Source organism: Balaenoptera borealis, assembly GCF_965194805.1.
Source record: "Balaenoptera borealis genome assembly, contig: HAP1_SCAFFOLD_1381, whole genome shotgun sequence".
In the NCBI taxonomy this organism is placed as follows: Eukaryota; Metazoa; Chordata; class Mammalia; order Artiodactyla; family Balaenopteridae; genus Balaenoptera; species Balaenoptera borealis.
In genome coordinates, this window is record NW_028122840.1 from 130,484 (window position 1) to 135,864 (window position 5,381).

Sequence of the window (5,381 nt, forward strand, 5' to 3'; positions counted from 1 at the left end):
GGTCGGGGTGCGGGGCACCATCCCCGTCTGAACTCACCCCACAGCTCAGCCGTCTCCCAGTGACCCAGACGCGTCACCACGGCCCCAGGGCTGATCCCCGACCAAGGTCAGAACTCCCCCCAGTGTGACGGCCCCCATGCCACTCCTGTGGTGGAAGGGACGGCAGGCAGAGACCAGGAGTAGAGTCTTTTTTATTAATGGCTGCGTTTTCAAAGAACCGTTTTGTTACCAGGAAAGCTCCCCAGGAAGGGATTGCATTAGTGCAACAAGGGGGAGCCTTGATGCCAGGCTTTCCAGACACTTCCAGGTGGAGACTTTTGGCCTAGGCCGGCCGCCGGGGACTCGGGGGCTGGGAGGACACACGGCCCCTCCCCCGCCCCGACGGGGCGCTAAGGCACCCGGCCCGCCCGGGGGGGGGGCAAAACCCCGTGCCGTCAGCAGGCCGGCGGCTTGCAGCCCTCAACCTGCAGCCCTTTGCTCAGGAGGAAGGCGTCCTGCATGGGGTCACAACCCAGGAAGAGCTTCACCATGCCCTTGGCATCCTCGGAGCCCCCTGGCCTCAGAATGCAGCTTCTGTAGTCCATGGCAACCTGAGGAGAGGGGGCGGGGCTGCAGGAGGGTGGAGCACCCCCTTCACAGAGGGTGTGGGTGTGGCCACCTCTGCTGTGACTCAACAAAGGGCAGGGGAGCAGGGGGTTCTGGGCAGGGCCCTCAGAGCCTGGCAGGCCCAGGCGGGCGGCACAAGCATCTAGGCCCAGGCCAAGGACCTCCGTGTTGGTCTGCACGGCAGGCCGGCCTCTCACCTTGCCACTCAGGACGCCCTCCTGCTTGAAACGAGTGTGTGGACCGTGTCCGCGGAGTACACCTCGCTGCACAGGTAGCCATAGGACTGGGCGTCGTAGCTTCCTGCCAGGTGGCCGAAAGTCGCAGGCAGGTGGGTCCCTGGGACACACGCGGAGAGGCTCCTGCCCGGCCCCCTGGCCTCTCCGTGCCCCTTCCCCAGAGCCCAGAGCTTGGGGCCTCAAAGCAGCCCTGTCTGAGTCCCCTGCCACTAGAGGGAGTATTGGCCCAACACTTCTAGAAAACGGGGACCTTGCTGGCAACTCAGTGGAGGGACACAATTCAATCTTTGCCGACTTTCTGCTGAAGCTCACGAGGGTTCACCCCTAAGCCTCTTACAGGGACAGCTGCCCGAGGCTCCGAGGGATGAGTCAGGGCTCGCCCTCCAGCACGGGGAGAGCGCGGGTTAAAGCGCTCACGAGGGAGTGAACTGCGTCTCCGCACCGACACGCACGGGCAAACCTCGTCGACGCGTTCCGTCCGGGGTATGAAGCCCTCTCCTGCCTCTTCCAGGCTCTCCGGAAAGCACGTGCAGATAGGCCCAGCCCACCCTCGGACTCCGCGCGCCACAGCTGGAGGGACCAGCCCAGGAACCCAGGCAGGAAGAGGCCAGAGGTCAGCGGGCCTCGACCAGAGCCCGTCAGTCGGTCCCCCTTCACACACCACCAGAGGATCCTCTTGAACTGGGCAGTAGCCGCCAACCGACCGCTAAGGTGGGCCCGGCGTGTGCTTGGCTACCTGGCGTGGCTGGGACCCTGAGGATCTCCTGGCAGAGGCGGGCATTGTCCTAGGCCGGGTCCGAGGGCGTCTGCATGTGCAGGGCCTGGTCCACCTTGGCCAGGACGATCTGGCGCAGGTTGAAGAGGCCTGGAGGGCGGGAGGAAGGAGACGGGGGTGCTGGCACTGTGTCCAGGCCGCGCTTTCCAGCCGGGCGGTCCGGGAGCCCCTTTCCTTTCCCTCGGCCCGGCCGCACGGGGGTTGGCCAGCCGGGACTTGATGAGCTTGTCCAGCAGCTCCTGGGGGACGGCGCTGCCCGTGCCCCGCCGAGACTGGCAGCAGCGCCAGGGCTTCACAGGGCGCGGCGCTCCCGGCCCCAGAGCCTACCCTCTGGTTCTCATCCCCGGCTGTCACCAGAGTCGCAGGCAACGTGCCCTTCTTTTCGTTTGTCTTTTTTCCGGCCCGCAGCCACGCAAAGGTGTGAAGCCCTGCCACTCGCTGCCACGTGGATGCACCCTGAGAACACGATGCTCAGCGAGAGAAGTCAGACACAGAAGGACACACAGGGTGTGACCCCACTGAGGGGAAACGTCCAGAACAGGTAGATCCACAGAGTCAGAGTGGGTTCCTGGTTGTCAGGGACAGGGGAGGGGAGGGAATGATAACTAAGGGCGTGAGGGACCTTTTTGGGGTGAGGGAAATGTTCCAGAACAGGGCAGTAGTGACGGCTGCACAGCTCAGTAAAGTGTCCCCACGCGCTCCGGTTGCAGTCTGTGAGAGCATCGCTCTCAGGACGAAGGGCTGACTGCAGGAAGACTGAACGAGCACTGGGTCCTGGGCCCAGACGCTCAGCTGGGGACCCCCCCATTGGGAAGTCACTGGGACTTGCTGAGCCTCCACCGAGACTTGCAGCAGCCCCAGGACCTCACAGGGCGTGGTGCTCCTGGCCCCAGAGCCTAACCTCTGGTTCTCATCACTGCCTGTCACCAGCCTTGCATGCAACGTTCCTTTCTTCTATTTTGTCTTTTTTAAAGGCAACTCTTGAATACCTGTATTTAACATGCAGGGAACCAGTCCTGACTCCTTGATCTGGGACTTCCAGCCTCCAGAGTCTCGAGGACATCCACTTCCGTCGTTTACGCGCCCAGTGCGTGGGGTTTGATGATGGAAACTGACACCGAGAGCGTCTCCTCGTGCGGGGTGACATCAGCGGAAGAATCCCGTGGCGAGGGCCTGCCTGAGGACCACGGGAGAGCCCGGGCCCTCCCCGCCCCCTGCCTTCAGCCCCTCGCCCGCACCCTCCTGGGAGCGGAGCTGGTGCATCGCTTGCCAGAACTCATGGAAGTAGGTCTCCAGCTCATCATGCTGCAACAGGGAGGGCGGGTTGGGCGTAGGCTTGGTGAAGTTGGCCACCATGGCCGCGATGGCAATCTGGCGCCTCCCGTCCTGCTGCAGGCAGCCCGGCTGCAGGCCAAAGCAGGCCATGTGCCCGGACTTCCCTTCCCTGGGGAGGGACGCGGGTGAGGCCCCGCTACCACAGAGGAGCCCCGGCCCACGGCCGACAGGTTCCCCCACGCATGCACCGAGGGTAGAGGTCCAGGTAGAACTTGCTGATGGATGACCTTGCCCGAGGCCGCGTCCCGGACCGTGTAGAGCCTCACATCTTCATCTTCGTGACGCATGTTGGCGCCTTCCTCCAGGTCGAAGGTCAGCCCCAGCAGCTCCTGGGAGATGCCCAGCCGCCCGCGCGTGACCACCTGCATGGGGAAGGACTCATTGAGCAGGTACTGGTCCACGTGGTAGCGCGTCTCCTCCCCCTGGTTCATGTAGTAGCGCAGGTCCTAGACGTTGATGGGCCCGTCAAAGTGCAGGCCCCGCCTCTGGCACTCAGCCTTCTTTAGCTCCAGGATCACGGCCGCTCCTGCTCCCCGAGGGGCTTCAGCTTCTGGGCCAGCTCATCTGCGGGCGGAGGGGAGAGGCTCAGCTATGTCCCTGTGGCAGCCGCCCAGCCGCCCCCCACCCCACGCCCCTCGAGGCAGAATGAAGGGTTGGGGAAGGCGACCCCCAAGGGCTGACACAGTGGGGTCTCAGGCAGCACCACGTCCAGTCAAGGTCCACCTGACCCCCGTCCCCACTGGGACTCGGGGAGGCGGGGTTACCTAGGAAAGTGGCCACCACCTGGCTGGTCTTGGCCATGTTCATCTCCAGCACAGAGTCGGCTCGCGTGCTGAATCCCAGCAGGCGGGACTTCTGAGCCTGCAGCCTTACCAGCTCCCCGAGGATCGCGCAGTTCTCCTGGAACCCAGAGACAGCCAGCGCTGGGGACCGTGGGCCACGCCCTCCCCACAGGCCCCGGGCCAGGTCTCTGTGGGTGGGAGGGCTCTCAGGCCACTGGCGGGCACAGCCAAACCCCCTCCCTCCTCCTCCTGGCCTGGATTTCTAGACACTTTGGTGCTGTCCTAACATGTGGTCTTTATGAACACAGGTCCTTTTGGAACCAGAAACGGCATGAACCATGATGAGCTCTAAGGCCAAGGGCAGGAAGAAATGTGACCAGGCTCTCCAGGAGCCACCCAGGGTCCTCCCCGGGCTCAACAATACAAACTTGGCTGCCGTGCAGACAGCAGCTCATCCCCACGGCGCCCGAACACCCAGCCCCTGGACGGCGAGAGACCTGTTGCTGCAGGTGGCCCGTGGTTGGCTGGTGAGGCCTGGCCCCAGGCGTACGCCACCTTCTCTGGGGCCACCTCTCTGGGTCTGCGGTGGGGTTCTCCTGGGAGCCCCCAGTCACCACAGGACCAATGTGGCCTGTCTGCAGCCCAAGAAGGTGGGGACACAGGTCTGTCCCCCGTGGACATCACCCGCGAGGCCGAGCAAGCACCAGTGGTGTCTGCGGGGAAGATGAAGGGCTCATGCACAGCCCCCATCTACTGAAGATGCTAAACGGGAGAAGCACAGACTGCAGCCACATGCGGTATGGACCAAACGCAAGTGTCCTTGCAGGAACCGATGTCTGAATGTCGAGGCTGTTCCCGGGCCACAGTGAGAAGGCCCAGGCCCCACGCAAGGCACAGAGAGGGGATGGGGGGAACATCTGCGAATCTGAGCTCATCGGGCATCACCCCAGAAGGAGAGGGAGAGAGCCAGAAGGAGATACGGAGGGAGAGGGAGAGAGAGGGAGGTACAGACGTCTCTCCTTTCCCTGGGGGTTCTCTAGTGCAGCCAAGCCTGAAAACCACTGCATTTCGGGAGATGGGTCCTCGTGGAAAAGTTAAATAGTAGCTCATGGCATTATCGACACATATTAAAATGGCCCCAAATCTTGGGGAGTCAGGGAGGGGAGCTGGCGGCTGCCTCGTAAAGGAGGAGAGATTGGGCGTCAGAGGAGGTGCCTGCCTCCACCACCTCCGCCGCCGCCGCCCCCCCCCAGGGCCCCGCAGACTTCATCTCCCAGCTGTGGTCCTGGGCTGGAAGGTAGCGGGGAGGTCAGGCCGTCCCAAGCATCAACGTTGACTTCAGGGCTGATCTGAAAGGCGCCTGGTGTTTGTTGAAGCAGAAAAAAGAGAAAGCAGTGGGCAGAGGATGGGAGGGGGAGGGAGCCCCCATCAGCCCTTCTCCCTGTCTCCCTCTCTGTCTTCGTCTCTGTCTCCCTCCCTCCCTCCCTCCCTCTACCTCCCTGCCTCTCACTCTCCCTCCATCTCTCCCTCTGCCTCTCTCCCTCCCTCTCTCCCTGTCCCTCTTGCCCTGTCCTGTCCCTCTCTCCCTCCCTCCATCCCTGTCTCTCTTTCCCTGTCCCTCTCTCCCTCTCCCTCTATCCGTCCCCC

General features: G+C 63.4%; 1 pseudogene across 1 annotated transcript; it reads right to left on the reverse strand.

The window, feature by feature from the left end:
• Nucleotides 1-434: 434 nt before the first annotated feature.
• LOC309622013 (thimet oligopeptidase-like) lies at nucleotides 435-3,852 on the reverse strand (annotated as a pseudogene). The gene is made up of 7 exons: nucleotides 3,717-3,852; nucleotides 3,141-3,516; nucleotides 2,866-3,061; nucleotides 1,814-1,871; nucleotides 1,579-1,707; nucleotides 804-942; nucleotides 435-590 (listed from the first exon to the last, which is right to left on the reverse strand). The product of its transcript is annotated as a thimet oligopeptidase-like (transcript).
• Between the last annotated feature and the right edge of the window lie 1,529 nt (nucleotides 3,853-5,381).